The 23,093-nt window shown below is 40.5% G+C and overlaps 1 pseudogene; it reads left to right on the top strand.

The window, feature by feature from the left end:
• Nucleotides 1–22,809, top strand: part of LOC148036567 (small ribosomal subunit protein uS11y pseudogene) — a 30,164-nt pseudogene extending 7,355 nt beyond the window's left edge.
• Nucleotides 22,810–23,093: the final 284 nt, after the last annotated feature.

Genomic DNA, 23,093 nt, shown 5'->3' with positions numbered 1-23,093 from the left:
AAGGCTTTCGAGAAGTGGTACTTCAATCTTGCTCATCAAAGCATTGTATCTCTAGCTGTAGAACAATATGTGGACCATTTTTGCTTGCAGTTTAATGTTGGGGTTGGGGATGTCGACTAAACTGATCCCATCATTTGTGTACACATGGCCCTTGTCTTGAACATGATGTAAACATCTCTCTTTGGCCACTTCTTCGGCTCATTGAAAAGTCCCAAAGCCCTTTCCACTAGTTCAGGACTCATCTTGACTTCTACTCTTCATATTAGCTCAGTTAAAATGACTTTTTGCAAAAAGATAAGAGGATTACAAAAGTATGTTATGGAATGGTGAAATGTTCAAGTATAGAATGAAAATTTTTACTTCAAGTAGTCCACAAATTCCAACAAGAATTTCATGAAATTTTTTCTCAAGTACAAGTTTTCTTTAACCATTATTTTTTGCTTTTGAAATCCGATTTGATATTCAAGTATTGTTTTCTTGTCCACCTTACCTCCTCCCCTCGGGAATGATGAGGATCTTTCCTAGGATTGGAGGATGAAGGGTTAAGGACATTAAGCACCGACTAGTTGGGCTTTATTTCTTCATTAGCAAATCATAGAACTGTGGATTATACTCTAAGTGGGTGTGACAATCCATGTTATATAGTCTAATGCTTGCCTACGTATGTAATGTGGGTTAGGACATTAGTTAGAAAGTCACCAATGTTCATCATGCTATAGCAAATGTGCAGTTCTTTCTTAGTCAAGATTCGATCTAAATAGGGGTGGGCCATAATATAATCTTCTAATGGTTGATTGCGAGTGATGGCCAAGACCTTGATGATGAATGAGGTAGGAGTGACATAGGTTGGGCCATACTCATAGGTTTTAATTGTATGTCCCTGCTCCTACATTGGTCATAATTTGGTAGCCCTTTGTTTGAGAGATTGCTCTTGAAAAATCTTATTGGCGATCAATTCCTTGGCTACCATGGGAATCTTAACAAACATGAATTCATATTCTTCCCAAATGCATGGCAAGGAGCATACATCTATTGCTAATGGCTCGTCTAGGAGGTCTAAATCCAACTGTTTATAGCTTTTAGCAAACATTTGAAGGTGGTGTCCAAGCTTTTGATGCAGGTGACCAGGTCATCCCTGGTATTTATGGCTAGGTTTGCGGCCAAAGTAAGGATAGATCTCCACTCATAGGAGGGTCTAAGGCCTATGGGAGGTTGGGTTTTGACTAGATTAGATAACTTAGCAATTGATGCCTACTTCATGGATTGGTCTTAGTAGGGCGTTTGTTGGTGGCCACGTTTGATGGGTTGGTCTTGTGGCTCAGTTGGTGCACTACTTTCTGCTTGTGGAATAGCTAGGACACTAGAAGTGTTAGGTTGATTTGGTTTTGGTGTAGAGGGCTACAATTTTGTTCTATAGATCTGTTGTGGTCCTATGGGTTTGGTACCTTTTGGATCAATTGGTTTCTCATTCCTAGCTTGCTTACTATCTTGTGGAGATAGGCTGGAAAGTGGTGTCTGAGAGGGACACACGTGCCACTTGTGGCCTTGAACAACCAAATTCATTTTTTGCCTTTATAGTAGCCTTAAGGATGCAATAGGGCTTTGGGGACCTATCATGGCTTGGTTGTTCATTTGCTTCTGTAATGCCAGCTTTGTCCCCTAAGCCTAGGGCATGAGGTTTTGGGATTATGAGTTTGTGCAAGTTGGCTCAAAGATGGTGGCGATTGTCATTTGGATACCCAGAGTTGCTACTCAAATGAGTCAGTGGTCATGGGTGTGTCTACTAGGATGTATGGTCGGTCTGCTTTGGTGGGGTGGGACAAGTCACAAACCCTCCTCCCTAGGCTTGGCACTAGGTTCCTCTACCAATGGTACTTTGGGTTTAGATGGAGCTGCATTGCCCTTGCTGAGAAAAGTTGTCACTATTTGAACATGGAAAATGGCAAGGTGAACATGTTGTGAGTCATAATCAACATTGTAGTGTGCTTATTTCTTGAATGCATATCCTAGTAGCATTTCTTTGTTGGTAGCCTTAGTGTTAGGAAACACGTAGAAGATCATTGGTAGGCTTTTAGTCTCAATAGAAACCACTACTTTGCACTTTCCCAACCATGAGTAAGATTTGCCCCCAAACAAGATGAGTTTAGCATTAATAGATTGCAATTGGTGGCCAATGAGGGTCCAATGGTCATGTGTAAGGATATTAAAGTCAACTCCCTCATCAATGAGTGCATCAAAGGCATGTGTCTTCTGGGCAATGATTGGTATGCACAGGTAGACATGTGCTACTGCTTCCTTATTCTCATCCTCTATCTTAGTGATGGTGGCGACTCTTACATTCATTGGTGGTTCCACCACTGGAGGCTCGTGTAGTGGATGTGTTGGAGGGTAGTACTTCTTGAGAAAACTGCCATTAAAGAAGCCTATGCCCTCTCCCTCTAGAGTCTTGAGCTCTACATTGCCATTTTGACTAATGTTGTGGACCTTGAAAGGTTCCAATCCTCTGAACTTCATCTTCTACTTATGGTCCTTTACAGAGTATAGTAGCACTAGGTTGCTCTACTCAAAGTCGATTTGTTTGACATGTTTGTCAAACCAGCTCTTGTGTTTTGCCTTCTCGCAGGTCAATGCATGGGTCGCTAGGATCAAGTCTCAGATAGGCATTCTAACTCTACCAACCATTCTACCCATGCTTCCTTTCCATCCCATCTCTCTTGGACTGCCACTCTCAAGCTTGGAATGAAGAATTCCAATGGTAGGAGTGCTTTAGTACCATAGGCCAGTTTGAATGGTGTTTGCCCTACGACTATCTTATAAGTTGTCCTATAGGTCCATAATGTTGCCATGAGCTTATTGTCCCAATCAGTGCATGAGGTGGGGAGACAGCCTTAGTCATGACATTTACTAGGATCTTATTTGTGGATTTTTCCTGATTGTTAGCTTGAGGGTAGTATGGTGAGGATTCCCTATGGATGATCAAGAAGGTGGAGAGTAAATGGGCAATCACTTCATTGATGAAGTACGTGCCTTGATCACTAACTAGTTTGTTGGGGCAGCTGAATCATGAGATCTCCTACTCCCAAAGAAAATTAGTTGTGGTCCTAGAGTCATTCTTTCTGGTGGCCCGAGCTTCAACCCATTTCACGAGATAGTGTGTCACTATAATTATGTACTTCACCTATGAGCATTGCATTGTGGGGTTGATCGGCCGAATGAAGTTGATTCCCTATTTTTCAAATGGTTGTTGTGCTATTACTGGGTCAACTCCATCTTATCTACGAATGGGGATTTTGGTCCTTTGGCACTCATTGCAATGCTTCTCATGAACTTAGTTGCATCATAGAATAGGATGGGCCACCACACGTTAAGATTGCATCACCTTGCATGCTGTAGTATCTTTGCTGAAGTATTCTCCAGCAATTCCACCATGCACTTCAGCAAGTACATCATGCATCTCATGCTCACACACATATCTTCACAATAATGGATCTTGTCCTAGCCTATAGAGTTGGCCAACTATTAATTGATAGGGATGAATCTTGAGGATATGGCGTTTTAGCCTAGCCTTCTCTATAGACTTTCAAGCAATCCATGCTCTAGGATTTGGACTATGTTATCTTTGCCTAATATTGTGTTAGATCGGCCCTAAATAGGTCTTGTTTACTGGACATGTTGAAAATGTGTGCATTAAGTAAGTTATCTATGATGCCCTATTTAGCAGCTTCTCATGAGGGTATGCGGGACATATGGTCTACCATGTAATGTTGCTTACCCTTGTATAAAACCATAGAGAAGTCAAATTCTAGAAGTAGAAGTAACCATCTAGCTATGCATCCTATAACACATGGTTTTTCACCAAATAAAGAAAAGCTTGATGGTCAATGAAGAAGGTAAAGAGTGCAACGAAAAGATAATGAAGAAGCTTCTTTATAGCAAACACCATAGTTAGACCTTCCCTTTGCATTATGGAGTAATTCATCTACGTATCCTTGAGTTGTTTGCTAGCAAAGCTCACACGATGATTGAGATTATGTTCACCAGGTTGGCACAAACTAGTTTCCACAACAAACTTTGATTTATCAATGTGTATGTGGAATGTTATGTTCCAATTTGGGGCTCGTATGATCAATGCGGTCATAATAGCCTTCTTTAGTTCCTCGTAGGCGCATTGGCATTCCTCAATCCACTCAAATATAATCAACAATTTGTAAATGGGTCTAGCAATTAATGCATAGTTTAGAATGAACTGCTAATAGTACCCCTGAGTGTCCCAAGAAGCACTGAACTCCCTTATAGTTCATGGGTGGTGGTAAATCGATAATGACTCTGACTTTGGAGAAGTTTGTGGCAATGCCATTCTTAGATACTACGTGCCCTAGGAAACATATGTGTTTTACCTAGAGTTGGCACTTTAGGGAGTTCAAGGAGAGATTATACAATGTACACTGCTCAAAGACTATGCAAAGTTTATCTAGATGTTTCCTCCAATTGGAGTGGACACATAAATTATCAATGAACACCTCCAATTCTCACCTAAGCATGTCTTTGAGAGATGGCACACATGAGGCACTGAAAGGTAGCTAGTGCATTTGTCAACTGCTTAAATGGCATGACTATGCAAATACGCCCCATTTGATCACAAATGCTATCTTATGTCTATCATCAGGGTGTACTTGCACCTGGTTGTAGCCTGAGAAGTCATCCAAGAAACTATAGGCTTCTTTTCCTACTACTCTTTCGAGTATGTGCTCCATGTAAGGTGGTGGATAGTTGTCTCTCTTAGTTGCAACATTGACCTTTTTATAATTCACACACACTCGAATCTTTCCATTATTCTTTAGGACAAATACTATAGGTGACACCCAGTCCATGTGCTCAATTTCATAGATGAATCCAACCTTCAATAGCTTATCTATATCCTACTCAACGGCATGTGTGCACTTTGAATTCATCGGATATGGTCGTTACTTAATTGGTGTTGCATCGGGAGTCATAGGGATGTTATGAGTCATGACCCTCGAATCTACTCCTTTTAGTTCAAGCAAACACATCCATGTACTCTCGTAGGAGAGCGATGAGATCAGCCTTGTCTTTCTCAGTCAGATTTTTTGCTATAAACATGGGTCGAGGCTTTTTCCCTTCCCTTGCTAAGTTAACTTCCTGAACCTTAGTGAGCCCTTCTATTGGTTTGCTTGCATGTCCTTACCTCTTAGCTCCTAGCGAGATCACTACCTTGTCACCCTTTTTGAACTTTGTGAAGTGCTTCAGTAGATCCTAGGGCTTCCTTTTCTCTTTGGCTTTTGATCCCTTTGATTGCCTTCTCTTTTCCTCCTTTGACCATCTATGCCTTAGGTGGACTAGTAGGTCCCCTTTGGTGCACTTGGTCTTAGGTGGTCGGGAATTTTCGGGTCACTTTTGAAGCTTACTTCTGACAACTCGGAGTTAAAATCACAACCTTCACTAGAAGGAGTTTCGCCTGGTGGTTGTAGCTTTGAGACCGATTTAGTTCTAAAGAGTGGTGTGGTATTAGGTTGAACTAATCTGGCTTGCTCATACTCTATTACACCTAGGTGGTCCAACCAAGTCGAATTCTGTCCCTGATGTCTCCTCTTTCTATCCTAAAGATGTTGGCTTTCAATGGCTTGGAGACCACTTGTATCTGTTCAATCACTCAATCATTTGTATCATACTCTATTGTCTCAGCCTCTTTCTCACTTTTCTCACGAGTGACTGTATGTATCATACTCTATGGTCTCGGCCTCTTCCTCAATTTTCTCATTTGTAGAGTAGCAGTCTTTGTACTCATCGAATGAATTGTCATATTTTGATTGCTCATCATTTCCTAGGCTTCCACTCTTAGCCTTCTTTTCGTTCATGATTAGTACCCAATTGTACAATAGGTTCCTTGGTGTTGTGACACAATACTATCCATTGGTGTGTTAGGTGATTGACATGAAGATATGCCATTGATTCTACATTTGGACTACACCCACTTAGTCCATCCTTGGTTATGGCACATTTATTGTGACACCTCCTTTTTCCAAGTGGGTTCACACTTAGTGACTACGTGTACTTACTATGTGGTACTTTCATACTAGTCTTTTATCATGTTGTAGAATTAGTTGTTTTGTGTGGAAGAAGAAGAAAGAAGAAGATGAAAATTTTAGTACTATCTCTCTATGTTGCTTTGGTGTGTGTGCACACTCTTGAGTGCTTCATCTCTCTCCCCTCTCGTTTGTTTTTATCCAGGGTTAAATGACACATAATGCTTGGCACCACCAAAAGATGCATTATACATCTAAATGTATCAACTACAAAGGTCGAGAATAACATGCCGCATAAATGGAAACCTTACTTGTTTCCCAAACTAACAGGTGGAACACACATGTCCTAGATCAGTGTAAAAATTTGGTAGACCAAGTACAACCTACTTTTGATGCATATCTTTTAGCCTCTGAATATTGACATGACCAATGCATTTGTGTGAGATTTTTACATTCTAAACTGCTCCATTATCATGGGCAAACATGGCTGCTTTCAATTTAGGGATAGATGCATCCAAAGTGAATATTCTGCCATCTCTCTTGCCTTTAGCAATCAATTTGCAACCATTTCCACGTTCCTCAGTAAAGCAGCCATCTTTGTTGAATTTGATTTGTAGATTCTATTTTTCCATTTTTCCAATTGATAATAAGTTCTTAGTAGAAGGCACATGTAGTACATCATATAGAACCTTATTTTTTCCATTAGAGGCATGCTTAGCAAAACCACACTTGTATGCTTAATATCACACTCTATGTCATCACTAGTGCATACATGTCCATGGGAACTTGCTGTTAGCTCATTAAACCACTCACCATGTGGAGTCAGATGATTAGATGCTCTTGAGTCTATATACCACTTGACATCCTTGCCTTGCTTAGATGTATTCTTAGAAACATGTTGCATAGCAAACAATCTATCTCCCTAATCATCATGTGTACCACTGGAAGATGCATAATTTCCAGGTTGTCTACCTTTTACCTTTATATTTGCTTGCTTTTTATGACAACCCTTTATATGTCCATATCTTCCACAAGAATCGTAGCCTTTATCCCTGTTAGGCTGGTCATCTGATTGCCAAGAGCTATCTTTGCCTCTAGGTTATCTCCCTTGCCTCTAAAGGCTCCAGATCCTCATTGTCCTTACACATTTGAGCTTTGCCATGCATTTTGTTGTTATTGTCCATATGTATTCCGAGTGTCCCCACAACCTCAAAAGGCTCCATGAGCTCTACCTCATGTAGCTCGGTGACTAGAGTAAAAGATAATATCTCTACTCTTTAAGAGGTACTCAAATCTGTATTCAAGCCAATCTTGGCTTCCTCATGTAGTAGCAATGGAAGTAATTCATCCCAATCAGGGGGATCTGCTCTCACAGAAATCAAAGTATCAAATGATTTGTACTCCTTGCCTAATCCATTCAATGTAACTACAATCATGTCATCCTCTGAGAGTTTAGAACCAAAAGTAGCAAGTTGATCTACTATGGTTTTTATCTATGTCATATAAGCTTGAATGCTCTTGCCGTTTCTAGACATATTATTAAATTGCTGCTTTAGCTGTATCTTCCTTGCATGAGTAACATTACCATAATTCTTCATGAGAATATCCCAAGCATCTTTTGGGGACTAACATCTTGTAATTTGCATAGCTATCACATAAAAAATGCATAATGAGAACCAGTGTAACAATTTGCTTGCTCTTTCCAACCACTATTGATGAGCTCTTAGTTGATCATGAGTCGAATTCCATTCAAGCAGTTCAGGTTTTGCTTCAACCCTCGTACACAAATCCTAGTAGCCTTTGCTAATTAATAAATTTTGCATCCTAAACTTTCACAAAGCAAAGTTTTTATTATCAAGCTTCTCTCCCACAATTTGAGTGATATTGTTAGTGCCTTGAGCATTTGCCATATTTGCAACTATGGTATCCAGTGCCGTATACAACTTGTAAATGCCCGACTCTCTACAAACCACTCAGTTGTGTATGATAGTTTCAGTCCAAGAACCTATAACAGTAAATATCTATAGTAACCAGTGTGTTTTAGCTTACATGCATGTCAAATACATCCCCAATCATGTAGTAGAACATCTAGATGTAATAGCATGCCAAGTAGATAGCATTTGCAGCATATAGTTGATGTAGATATCTTCCAAAACTTATGATAGACAATAGTATGTGAGCAATCAATAATAAATTCTATGCATAAACTGAAGTATTTTCCGCTCAAGTCTACCTCAAAATATCCGAGACATACACCATAACCTCTAGGGTTCAATACGGGTATGTAGGAGCATAAATAGTGATTCATATGAGCTATAGCAATGTTAGACACACTCTTCATATGCTATAAACAACCAGTTCACTACAAAATTAGTGGTTAAAAACTTTCCAGATTTGAGCATTCAATACTCACTTCAGTTCATAAACCTTTTGACATGTATGCATCAACATCCAAGCACCTACATGTGCCAACCAATGCTCCAAGAGGCTTCAGCAAACCACAAAATATGTGTTGTCCATTTTTGGGATAGATTTTAGCTTGTTATACTTCTCAAAAAAATTAAGCACTAGGCACTCTAGAACCATGCCAAAATGGATGAGAGTAAGGGCATATACATTGTCAACCATAAGTAGGCACACTAGAGTTCAATATAGTTTCCAATGAGCTACAGGCAAGTAGTTGCATGCTATCCCTGTATAACTACAACATACTTGCTCTATTTTACAGCCAATATTTGACTCAATCATTCCACAAATGAGTTGAGAGCCTCAATATCAATGTTATGGGGTCTTCTTTAATCCCTGACAAGTTGTTTGTTAGCGTGGAGTGTGTTGGTGGCTATCCAAGTCTGACTTTGAGCAAAAGTAAATGGCCAACATATAGGCACAGTTCCAGGCCTAATCAAGCAGCCTATTGATGTCTTCAAATTTGGTTTTTAACTAGCAACCACAATGTTTTAACACTTAGATAATGCTTGCCTAACTTTACGTAACATTGATCTCCATTCTTGAGCATTAAAGTATGGCATTTGATGGTTGATGCTGCCCATTACACCCTCAAGAGAAACATGCGCAATCTCTGAGCATCATGTTTTCTAATCTACTACAAATGAGCTCATTGACAAGCTCTAACACATGCCATTGATCATCTATGCAAGCATCAACAAGTTCTGGTAGTTGCAAGAGCTCCAACTCTGATGCATACCTTTCAAGTGCTGGCTATGGTTTCCTTTTCTTGCAGATCCACTTTAGTCTTCTCCTCTTTAAGCTCTGACTTTCTTGACTCCAATGCCATGCTCATAAGCTCAAGGTTTCATTGCTTCATGGCTCTGATACCATGTCAAAGTTTTAGAGGGAGAGAGAAAGACACAATCATTGAGAGAAACCCACATACTACATAAGAATCCAAGTCACAAACTGACTATGTCACTAACTATAGTTGAGTCTCTAACTCATTTATTACATCACATATAGTAGGTGATGATAGGTAAGACTATAGCTGTCAAGATAGAGTCCATGACAATGATCATGAGCTTGAATCTCAACAAACTCAAACCTGCAAAGGGACGTGCTAGCTAGGGTCTTCAAAGAAGGCATATGAGTGGATGACTTCCTCAAGGAGAGAAGCTCAAGACCCACAAACTAAGACATCACTACCTTTAGAACCTTAGAAAGAGCTATGATCATTAGTAAAAGATCTAGCTAGAGCACCCAAGACAAGGGAAAGAGTGTCGACCAGAGCCAGGAATTGGCAGACGTAAAGCTAGAGTTGGCCAAGCTCCAAGAGATGATAAGGAGACCTAACCGACCTCATGTGCAATGCATGCATTGTGGAGGGAATCACCTCCTAGGTTGAGTGCATAGATCTTAGATCCAGACCTTGTGCCAACTGTGGCAGGTTTGGCCACGATGTAATGCATTGTCGATTATTGAAGAGATTGCCATACTCACAGCCATACACTTAGCCTTACTACCTAGGAAATAGACTACAACATTTTATAAGGGGAGCTCACTAGCCCTACCAACATCCAATGATTCAAAGTCAGCTGTCCCTACGATGGATATCAACCCCACAAGGATACCTAGACCACCTGGACCCATTGTGACCCATCCACAGAGCAATGCTTCGATACATTACATAGAGGAGTCAAACGAGGACAAAACATGCGTGAACCCTTACATCTTGTACAACGAAAAAGGTAATCCCATCTCGATGGATTTTAGACTAGTGCTGGTGATGCCATTGGGCAAGAGAAGAGATAGAGGTCTACGAGGGTCAAACCAAGATGCTGGACTTGCAGTCAGCTAGGGCACATCTAATCTTGATGCCCAAAAAGGGAGCAAGCCAACTGAGAAAAGACAAGACTTGAGATGCCCTGAGTGTGGGATCACATGTACGCCAAGTATCCTAGGTGGAAACCTTCCACTAGTTTTGGCTATCATGCCATCCATACCATTGGGGATGTTCAGAGTTGAGACACTTGATGGTGAAGCCATGCCAATTTTGTTGAATGTCATGACCCGAGCAAATGCAAAGAAGGCCAGTATTTCATTAGCTAGACCTAGCAACCTTGACATAGCTTCAATAGGGAAGAAAAGCATAGAAGAAGGGGAAAGAGGGCTAAGTTGAAGATTATGCTTATGACAGATAGTGCCACCACGTTATCAAAGGTGAAGCAAGTCATAGATGCAGAAGTAGAGATATCTGCTTCTAAGGCAATAGAAAATTGAAGTGCCAAGATTGGAGAATATCTTGATCTGGGACACTAACTAGAAGTGGTTGATAAGGTTAAGGAATGGGTGACAGTGCACCTAAAGGATGTAGAACCCATTATCAAAGATGAGATCGATGAACTCTCTAGCATGAGCACACCGGTCTCACCTACTTGGTAAAGATCATGAAACACATCCGCACCCCACATAGCACTACATAGATAGAGCCTAGATGCCATAGGTATGTAGATTGCCTAAGATCATTGGCAAAAGAGCGTAGAGACTAACAAAAAGTAGATGATTGGAAACTTTCTCATAACATTAATATCGGCCCCTATGACTTTACCTTTGGGAGTACTACTTAGATAGAATCCAACCTTATGGCAAGTGTTGAAGTAATGGGTAGAAAGACCAAACTAGCTTGGAGGGATCAACTTGCCCGCCGACCACAATGCAACCATGCAGATACCTAGCTTGAATCTAAAATCATTGCCTAAGCCCTTACATGTGAATGCTTTCTAGGAGGAAGGCATGAAAATGCATGCAGTCCTACTTGTCATACATTAAGGGATGCCATAAAAAAGGGAATCATAGACCCAAGAGAGCAGGAGTCAGCATACTTAGCCATGTAGTCATGTACGCTTGGGGTAATCCACCTGTGGAGACAACAATGTTTAATGTCACACTGGCCAACATGATGAAAGTTAGACCATTTGGGGTATTGAAAGATTGGCCCTTGAAGATAGTGGGAGTACAATTCTCAATGAACTTCATAGTCATGAAGGGAGTGGACTACGACATCCTACTAGGTTAACCCTAGATGCGAAACACATGAGTGATAGAAGATTGGGGCAATGGTCTCATACCCTTAGGCAACATATTGGAGGTTGTAAGAGTCGAGATGGATACCTAAAAGACCATGCGAGTTGACCTAGATGCCTTCTCTACTATCTTGAAAGGAGACTCATAGGTTATGAATTCTTACATGCCATTAACAAAGTATATCCCTTGCCCCAAGGATGAGTGGGATTGGATGCATGTGCTAGCCACCATCAACTTGCCATTAACAAAGTATATCCCTTGCCCCAAGGATGAGTGGGATTGGATGCATGTGCTAGCCACCATCAACCTGCCATTCCCAAATGATGAAGAGGATTATAAGTAGGCTACAAGGATGTCCAATGCATCTCATAAAGCCACAACATCTCAGCTGTTGAAGGGTAAGACCATGCCACCATCAATACCACTTTGCATGATGACCAAGAGCTCTAGCAACACTTGTCCCTTTCCAGATTCTATCTAACAAATTCAAGCTTCAAGGGATCCTTGAATACTTGACAACAGAGCTAGCAGGTAGTAACCCAACTGCCAATCTTAAACCCCTCAAGGATCTCATGGACAAGACAAAGTGGCAGTGAATCAAAGTGCTACACAACTTGAACCTAATGTACAATTGAGCACTGATCACACGGATGAGAAGGGGACTGAGAATAGAAACCTAGGAGATGATGAGTAGTCAAAAGGTAATGATTAAGATGACGAGTATGAAGTCTGCTACTCTCCAAATGGGGAAAGTGAGGAAGAGACTGAGATAATAGAGTATGACATGGACTTGAACAGATACAAGTAGATAGACTCCAAGCCATGAAAAGCCAATGTCTTTAGGATCAAAAGAGGAGTCTTTAGAATGGAATGCGAGGACTGCCTAGGAGTGATAGACTTCAAGAAAACTGGATTAGTTCAACTAAGTATCGCACTACTCCTTAATACAAAATTGGCCTCAAAGTTACAACCACTAGTAGAGGTAACTTTGAGTCAAAAGCGAGCTCAGAGAGCAACCCAGAAATACCCCGACCACCTAAGACCAAATGCACCAAAGGAGACATGCCAATCCACCTAAAGTGCAGGCGGTTGAAGGCGGAAAAGAGAAAGTAGCCAAAGGGATAGAAAGCCAAAGAACAATGGAAGCCCCAAGACCTACCTAAGTTCTTCACAAAATTTAAAAAGGGTGACAGGGTAGTGATCTTGTTAGGAGCTAAGAGGTAAGGACAAGCAAATGAACCAATAGAGGAGCCTGCTAAGGTCAAGGAAGTCAACTTGATAGGGGGAGGGAAAAAGCCTTGACTCATGCTCATAAGTAATGACCTGAATGAGCAAGAGAAGGCTGATCTCATCACTCTCGTGCGAGAATACATAGATGCATTCACTTGGTCCTTAAATGAACTCAAAGAAGGTGATCCAAGGGTCGTGACCCATAACATCTCGATGACTCCTAATGCAACAACAGTTAAACAACAACCATACTTGATGAGTCCAAAGCACCCACGTGTTGTCAAGGAGGAGATAAATAAGCTGTTGAAGGCTGGATTTATCTATGAAATCAAGCACATGGATTGGGTATCACCCATAGTGATTGTCCTAAAGAAGAATGAAAAATTTTTAGTGTGCGTAAACTATAAAAATGCCAATGTTGTGACAAAGAGAGATAACTATCCACTACCTTACACAGAGCACATGCTTGAGAGAGTAGTGGTAGAAGAGGCCTATAGTTTCTTGGATGGCTTCTCAAGTTATAACTAGGTGTATATGTACACCTTGATGATAGGCATAAGATAACATTTGCAACAAAATGGGGTAGGTTTGCCTACATAGTCATGCCATTTGGGTTGACGAATGCACGAAATACCTTTTAGTGCCTCATGTGTGCCATCTTCAAAGATATGCTTAGGCTAGAATTGGAGGTGTTTGTTGATGACCTATGCATTCACTCTAGTTGGAGGGAACACTTGGATAAAATTCGTGTAGTCTTTCAATAGTGTAGGCTATATGATATCTCCTTGAATGCCTTGAAGTGCCAGTTCTAGGTAAAACATGGATGTATCCTAGCAGACATGGTGTCTAAGAATGACATTGCCACTGACTTCTCCAAAGTTAGAGTCATTATTGATTTACCACCACCCATGAGTTGTAAGGGAGTTTAGTGCTTACTGGAACACACATGATACTATCAACGATTTATTTTTAACTATGCGTTGATTGCTAGACTTGTTTACAAATTGCTGATCGTACTCGAGTGGATTGAGGAATGCTAATGTGTCTATGAGGAACTAAAAAGAGGTTTTCATGACCACACAATCCTACGAGCCCATGATTGGAACATAACATTCGATGTGCACATTGATGTCTCAAAGTTTGCCGTGGGAGTTGTATTGTGCCAACCTAGTGAACATAATCCTGATTATCCTATGAGCTTTGAGAGTAGACAATTCACAGATACAGAGATGAATTACTCCACAATGGAAAGGGAAGGCCTAGCCATGGTAGTTGCTATAAAGAATTTTCATCATTATCTTTTGGCTATGCCCTTTATCTTGTTTGTTGACTATCAAGCTTTGCTTTATCTAGTAAACAAACCTTGCACTACAGGAGACATAGCTAGATGGGTACTTTTGCCTCTAGAATTCGACTTCTATGTGGTTATATGTAAGATTAAGAAACATTACATGTCAGACCATATGTCGCGTATACCCATAGAAGAAGTTGCTAGATAGGGCATTGTAGACAACTTGCCTCATGTGCACATGTTTGGCATGTCTAGTGAGAGAGACCTATTCAGGGCTGATCTAATGCCATATTGGGTAGATGACATAGTCCAAGTCCTAGAGCATGGCTTGCTGAGAGACCTATAGAGAAAGCTAGGCTAAAGCACCTTATCCTTAAGATTTAGCCCTATTAGTTAATTTTCGACCAACTCTATAGAAACTAGGATAGGATAAGTTATTGCGAAGATGTGTGTGTGAGCATGAAATGCATGATGTGCTTGTTGAAGCACATGGTGGAATTATTGGAGGACACTTCACCAAAGGTGCTATACTATGCAAGGTGTGCAATCTCAGCTGTGGTGGCCACCCTATTTTGTGATGTTGCTATGTTCATGAAGCATTGCGATGAATGTCAAAGGACAAGATGGAGTTGACCCTAATAATAGTATGAGAGCCCTTTGAAAAGTGGGGGATTGATTTTATTGGGCCAATCAGCCCTATAACATACTATTTACATCCAGAGTACACCATTGTATTGATGGATTATCTCACAAAATGGGTTGAAGGTGGGGCACCATGAAAAATGATGCTAGGACTATGACTAAGTTCCTTTGCGAGCAAGTGATCTTGTGATTCGGCTATCCCATCAAGCTAGTTAGTAATCAAGGCACACACTTTATTAATGAAGTGATCGCCCATTTACTATCCATAATCTTGATCATGATGACGAGCTGCTTTAGGTGACGCTATTTTTTTAATCTTGTGACATGTTTTTGGATTAGTCGACCACCGCACATTAAGGTAGACATACCCCCTAGGTAGTGCACCTTCTTTTCTTTTTAGGTAAATACAAATGTTTCAAACCACCAACTTCGAAGGCCCCGATGTCCACTCAATTCGCTCTCAGTCTCCACCACCTCAATCATTTAATTAGCTTCTCTCCATGACCAATCTCCAAGAGGCCCATCATCATTGATTCACACGGCCACCCTTCAAGGCCTGCAAATGCCATGGGACTGGCACTCCTCTAGGAGGGGGTAATGCTAACTCCAATACAAGATAGGAAAAAGAAAATGAAAAAATATTGAATAATGCAAAAAAATGCAGCCATGCAAGGAATAAAAGAGGAAATGCCAAAAGTGCGAGGGCGATCGCAAAAGTCAAGTTGAAGGCAAAGGTGCATTTTATAATGCAAAGGCGCTTATAAAATTTTGTAAAATACCACCAGTCTCCCTCTTGTCAGGAGATACCATGTGCCCTTACCAAATAATTCCCCAAGAAACCCAATCGACTAGCCTACGGATTAGGTTGTCTCTCACACTCTCGAGTGTAGGTCATCATAACGAAAAACAGGTGCTAAGCATCCAGTTCTTCATATTCTGATACCATGGTTGATATGCACATGCAAAAATGGATGATCCTAATGTGATCAAATATAATTTTCAATCAGAAATGCGTCGTGCATAACCAGGCTTTCCAATGCTCATTCAGTAACTCGTTGCGACAATGTAAGGATAGCACCGAGACAACGCTCATGCTACTATCCTCTTAATCAAAATACAACAAACTCTATATTATGATATGCATCAGTAAAATTAGCAATAAACAACACCTAAATTGCATCACTCAAACACCCCACCCCCTATGTTTAGGTATTGGTTCCGTTGCATAGGTGTACGGGTTCATTTTCTCATGTTTTGATGTAAGAAAAGTGATAAATCACGAACTTTGACAAAAAGATAAGGGAAAATGAGGCTAAACCTCATGCTCCGCCACTACCATACATTCATAAACACTCATTGTATTTTTTCTTATTTTTATGAAGTGTATTTCTATTTTTTTTTTCTATTTTCTCTTATTTTTATGCATTTATTTGATAATAATCACTATTATTTTTTGATTTTCTCATGCCAATCATTTTATGTACTACAATTCAATTTTATTTTCTATTTTTCCCCATAGGAACACATTTCACCCACCCAAAATGACAAAATCATCATTTTACCCTTAAAGACCTCATTTCGGGTTTGCAGGATTTAAATGGCGCATGTAAATCATTATGAAATCAGAGTTTTCCGATGTACATCAATTAAACATAATGTAAGTAGCACTCACACAAATTTTCATCGCATAAGAACATCATTTCCATAATAAAATGCCAAAAAAGTTTCATTTCCTTCATAAAAAATAGTCATACCGTGTTTTTATGAAACCCGAGATGCATTAAATGACTGTGTGACCAGAGAACAGAGCCTCCATTGCTCTCAACTCCATGCTACACATCAATCTTTAGCATCTCCATTAATCTCCATCATCATTTGCTTCAATCTCCTTCCCAATTCCTCCTTCAAGATGATGTGCATGAACAACCCGTAGAGGGGAGAGAGAGGGAGGAGAGAGAAAGAGTAGATCTAGTTCTCCATATCCAGGCAGCCATTAGAAGCGTGAGAGACGGTGATGGAGAGCGTAAAGAAGCACAAGATCATTGCTGTAATCAGTGGGGGGGTTGTCCTTCAGCCCCCCATCTCATTTTTTTTCCATTGAGGGGAGTATGGTGCCATTTTTCTGCCATGTATACAAACCCCCCCTTCCCTCACGAAATCGATTTGGGGGGTGGAGACCCCAAGTGTCACACCCCCCTATCCCTTAAGTCCTTTTTCACTTAAGTTCCTTTTGGGCTTTGGACCCCGGGCACTCCCATTCTCGCGTCCGGTGTCTGTTTTGCAAGCTTAAAATTTTTGCACACTCGTCTCGAAGTCCCGCACTGTTGCATCTCCTAGAATCTCATATGACATGCTGAGAAATTATGAAAATTTCCCAACCGTCGCTCAGTGGGTCTTTAAAGAACTTTAGGGGCTTGCCGCTTAAAATCGTACTGATTGTAGCTACCGCCTTCCTTCGACGAAGTCTATTTTTCCGTTGAAATTTTGATTTTTTGGCTATTTTTAAGTGCTTCTCGGAGTCAAAAATCACTGCTCACATAGGGATTGGTTTCATTCCTATTGCAACATAATAAGCTCTATGAGACTAGGAAATTACTTGGCATTGTATATTATTGACATTGGTAATGCTAGACTATAGTTTGCTTCTAGGAAACAATTTTATTTTGTATGATGTATGCCATGTTTCGGCTTTGATCAAAAGCCTGCTTTTGGCTATGGACAATTGAATGATGTGGGATATCATGTATCTTTTGGTGATTCCGCACAGAAGATTATCCATGGGAATCTCATCTTTGCTTGAGGTGCCAAGGTTGGTAGCCTTTATCTCTTGCTTGTATTTGAGTCTATTAACCATGTTTTGCCATGGTGGTTGACATACCACATATATCTTTATGGTATCGTCTCCTTGGGCATGTGTCCTTAAAAGGAATGAAAATGCTTTCTTGTTTGCAGTATCTTTTGCCCCTTGACTACAAATGTTTCGATTCATGTTATTATTGTCTTTATGGGAGGTAGACACACAGTTCTCATAAAAAGTATGGCATTATACACATGGGTGAGCCTCTGGCTCTTGTTCATTTTGATATCTGTGGTCCCATGCTCTATCAGTCACAATGTGGTGTAGAGTATTTTGTGACTTTCATTGATGATTATTTACATAAGGTTTGGGCATATCTCATAAAGAAAAAATCATATGTATTGGATACCTTTCAACATTGACTTGCTCTTGTTTAGAACCAATTTGAAGTTGAAATGCCTAAGTTCAGATAATCGGGATGAATATTTCTCTAAAGAATTTGAGTAATTTAGTGATGAGTAAGATATAAAATTGCCCCTCATACGCCACCCCAGATTAGTATTGTAGAGTACATGAACATGCCAATTCAGGATAGAGCCCATAGTATGCTTAGCCACGCAAGCTTATCATAACTTTTTTAGGTTGAGCTAGTTACTACTGCCATAGACTTGATCAATAGATCCCCATGCAATGCTATCGGTCGTTAGATTGCAAAGGAAATATGGTTTGGAAAACCTTCCTCATATGCACATCGTAGAGTCTTTGGATGTGAGGCTTTTTGCCATGTATCCAATGAAAAATGCAGTAAGCTAGATCTTAAGTCAATGAAATGAATCTTTCTTGGTTATGGGGATTTCAGTGAGCTGGGCTATTGCCTATGGGATCCGTAGGGGCTAGAAGGTCATTTGATCCATGATATTTCTTTTCATAAGGAGAAGATGCATAAGTAGTCTAAGCAAGTAGTTGAAGTATGTAGGGTGATATTTCATGAGGAGCCTATTGTTACTATACAACCAACTAGATAGCCTATACTTCATGTTCCAATGGCCCATGATCATGATATTGGACATGATACACATGCCCCATAGCCTGTTTTGAGATAGTCAAATAGAGATATGATCAGTTTGAGCCCTCCATGGACTATGTTATAGTGACAGATTTTGGTAAGCCCCTTACCTATGAGGAGGCCATGTGCATATGTGATAATCACTCTCACGGAGAGGGCCATGCAATCAGAGTATGACTCATTGCAGAAAAACCATATATGGGATTTGATTCCTTTGCCCAATGGAAAATATGCATTACCCATATGGATGCATGAATTTACACAGATAATTTTCTTCCTTCCAGTCCCCAAACTATTTCCTAAGCAATTAAGAAAGTGCTGTACAAGTTGAAGAGTTACCCTTGGATGCCTCAAGCTAACATGTAAGGCCAGATTGGTTGTTGAGGGTTTCAAACAAGAGCATGATGCTAAATTTCATGAGGTCTTTTCTCTTGTAGTCAATATGACTGGTGTTTGCCTTGGTTGCTTAGTTATATCTAGATCTCTATCGAATGGATGTTAAGATGGCTTTCTTACATGGGGACTTGCATGATGAGATTTATATGTAGCAACCTAAGGGCTTTCACGATAAGGGCAAGGAACATCGAGTGTGCAAAAGTTGAGAAAGAGCCTTTTTGGTCTTAAGAAGACACCTAGGAAATGGTATCATAAGTTTAATGCATTTATGCTATCACAGTCTTACTCCCATAGTGATATAGATCCATGTCTCTATAGGAAGAAGGCTCACAATGATAGCCTTACTATCTTGATACTTTATGTGGATGATATGTTGATTACTAGGAGAGCTCATGATGAGCTAGATGCTTTGAAGATTCATCTCAAGAAGAGCTTTAAGATGAAGGACATGGGGTAGGCATCTCATATTGTTGGTATGCGCATCACGTGAATGCTCTAAGGGACTCCATTACCTATCATAGTAGGCATACATATAGGAGGTGCTTGAGTGATTTCATATGCAAGATGTTAAGCCTCTTATGGGTTGTCCTTTACCTTTCCATGTAAAGATTAGTCAAGTCAAGTGTCCCTAGTCAAATGAGTAAAAGGTTGAGATGACCAAGATCCCTTATGGATCTACAATGGAAAGTTTGATGTATGCTATGATAGCCACTCACCATGATATAGCATTTGTAGTGGGAGTTGTGGCATGCTATATGGTTACACCTAGTTGGCAATATTGGGACATTGTGAAGAGTATCATGAGGTACTTGAAAGGAACTATAGATATGAGCATTTTCTATGGTGATTAGGATACCATAGTCATGGGTTACACAGACTCTAGCTATGCAAGACATGTAGATTGTAGGAAGTTCACTTTTGCTGGAGGTGTTGTTTCTTGGATGTCTAAGGTGTAGAAATGAATGACCTTATGTACTACTAAGATAGAGTATATTGTAGCCATTGAGGCTTACAAGGAGGCCTTATGGTTAGGCCTCTAGTGGTAGACCTTGATATTATAGTTACTCCTACAGTGCATTTTGATTCTATGAGTGCTATTCAATTGACCAAGAGTCTAGTATTCCATGTGAAGACAAAGCACATTGGGATGCTCTATCACTTCATCAAGGAGGTGGTAGATGACAATTCTATTGAGCTTCTTAAGATCTCCACTAATGAGAATCCTACAAATCTAGTGACTAAAAGTTTCTAAGTTGAATATTTTGCCTTTCTTAGGAAGATGATGAATGTAGGATGAGATGATATCTATTCCTCATCCTGTTATACTTTATGTACTTTGAATTTGATCACTTTTTCTTGTTCTCTCCTAATTAGAGACACATTTGCTTTTAAGTGGGAGGTTATTGGGGGTAAAGGCACCTGTGCCTACATCACCTTGTATTTACTTCACACACCATGAGTGTACATCTATACACTACAGGTGGTAGGTGCCCATCACTATCACTTTATTCATCTCTTCCTCTCTTGTTCTCTTGCTTCATCCACCATAGCTCTTGCTTTTCTCTTGCTTTCTCTTACGTGCTTCCACTTGGGCTCTACCTTTTAGCTGATAATGGCATGTGAGGATTTTTACTAGGGGCACCTATGGAGTGCTTTGACATTGGACCATTGACATTGGACCAGATGTTTTCATTGTGTGTCTTCTCTAGAGCTAGGCTTTTGATGACATGCAAGGCTTTTGACTAGGGGTGCCCATGGAGTGCTTTGTTGTCACACCAGAGGTTTCCATTGTATGTCTGCTCTAGAGATCTATATTCTTTCGAAAAGAATGCTAGTGCAAAGAAAGGAAGCAATTGATGGTGACCTTTTGCATAGCCAAGGGAGAGAAGAAAGGGGGAGCAATATAAAAGGATATAGGTACTGATTGGAGCAATTGCCATTGGCGAGTTGAAGCAACAAACCAGTCACCTTTCTAAATTGTGTGGATTGGAGAGGGGATGGAGTGAGAGTAGGTGGCATAGGTGAATGTGGTGGTAATAAGATGATTGTCGGGAAGCTCATGATAAGGGAGAGAAGAAGGGGGGAGTGATGTAAAATAATAAAGGTACTAATTGGAGCAATTCCATTGGTGAGTTGAAGGCAACAGACCAAGCACCTTTTTAAACAGTGTGGTTAGGAGAGTACATGGAGTGAGAGTAAGTGGCATAGGTGGATGGGCCGACAAAACATGATGATTGTTGGGAAGCTCCCAACAAGGGGGATTGGTAGCAAAAACCTAGCGTTAAGGGGGGGCTAGCATGCAGTAGTAAGGATGCATGCAACAAAGAGGGAGGATAACATAGGGGTGGGTGGAGTTGCATGATGACTTCGGGGCAACACAAAAATGCAAAGGGTGGGAATGAAAGGTGATGTGGTAGGTAGGCTATTGGCAACAAATAACAACACAAGGGGTGAAGGAATGTCAAGTTCAAAGTCATGGTTCCCAATACTACTTATACCTCCCTCTCATGCACCATAATATTCCTATATCCTTCCTTGATGAGATGTTGCTTTCTTGACCTCTCTCCCCTAGCTAAAATCTTTCAAGCTTCACTTGAGAGAGAGAGAGAGAGAGAGAGAGAGAGAGAGAGAGAGAGAGAGAGAGAGAGAGAGAGAGAGAGAGAGAGAGAGAGAGAGTGTGTGTGTGTGTGTGTGTGTGCATGCATACTCATGCATGTGTGTGAGATTGGAAAAAGGTTTAATAAAGCTAGGCTTGGGAGCTCATCTATTCTATATATTATTAAAAAGTTTATTGAACCTCTCTTCACCAAAGCATCAAAACCTCTCTTGAACTTGAGGAAGTTCTCACAAATTTTTGTACTTTTTATTTCATTAAAATGAATAGTTTAAAATTTTTACTAAAAAGAGAGGCCTATCTCTCTCTTTTCTTTGCTCTCTCCCCACATAATGGCTCATGAGACATTACCCCCCCTCTCTCTCTAGGCATTACCTCCTCCCTCTCCTCCATCTTTGTTTTTATTCCATGGCACAAGAAGGTTGGAATTGTGACCTCCATCTTTGGGTTGGAACAATGACCATAGTCTCCTCCCCTCTCTATCTCTTCTCTCTCTTTCTCTCTTGCATGATGTAGGAAGGTTCAAATCGTGATTGTTGTCAGCCTTTTGGAGGTCTTTTCCCTTTCATCAACAATTTGCAGGAGGAGACCCTTTCCAAGTCACACACTGAAATGTCCCTCCCTCCATCTTACATGATGTTGGGGGGGGGGGGGGGGGGGTGCACTATGTGTAAGCATTCTACATCTTCTTCATCTTTGCCCTAGTTGCCAAGGTCCTACCTCTCCCTTCTTCTACTAAAATATTGAAGAGGAAGACCAAAGAGGTGAAGGAGGAGACTATCGCCCTCAATGGCCCTAATCTTAGGGGAGGGGAAACTCTAATTTGGAGTTGCACACATTTTTGCTTCTTTCAATGATACATTTGTGCACATGACTAATCTCTCTAGAAGGAGACTATTGTCCGAGTGATGGGAGGCATGAAGGTGAATGTTGATAGAACCATAAATGTTTGCTACCCAAGACATGACTGAGAAGTGCAAGGATGTTGATATCAATGCTTTACACATTAACATTAAGCTTCATGCAATTGGTGGTAATAAAACTAAGACTCTAGGACCAAGTGGCCAGTTTTCTCTCTAAGTTCTAGATTGATATGGCATGAAGATTGGCCACATAGAGGATGTGACACTCATACCAACTAATAGCACAAGGAATAGGGAGGTAGAAGAGATCGCAAGATGTGAGTCATCATGAGTATTTTCAAACTAGGTAGTGGAGCTCATTTTTTGCTACTGCAAGCAATACCCTATTAAATAATGTGAGAGCTTAGTGTAGGGCATGTTTTGGAGGCAAGAGGGTGCAAGTACACTATATATATTTTGGTTATGGCATCAAATTGTAGCTTTTCAACAATGATAGATATTCAATTTGCATGTCTTATTAAAAAAAGAGAGAGTGTGTGAGTTTTGAGACCTTGTCACAATGAAAGCAATGAAACACACACACACACACACACACACACACACACACACACACAT

This window comes from Lygodium microphyllum, chromosome 5, assembly GCF_053477565.2.
Source record: "Lygodium microphyllum isolate KBCC chromosome 5, Lygodium_microphyllum_v1.1.10, whole genome shotgun sequence".
In the NCBI taxonomy this organism is placed as follows: domain Eukaryota; kingdom Viridiplantae; phylum Streptophyta; class Polypodiopsida; order Schizaeales; family Lygodiaceae; genus Lygodium; species Lygodium microphyllum.
The sequence above is the reverse complement of the archived record's forward strand: the minus strand, read 5'-3'. Positions and strand labels throughout refer to the sequence as shown.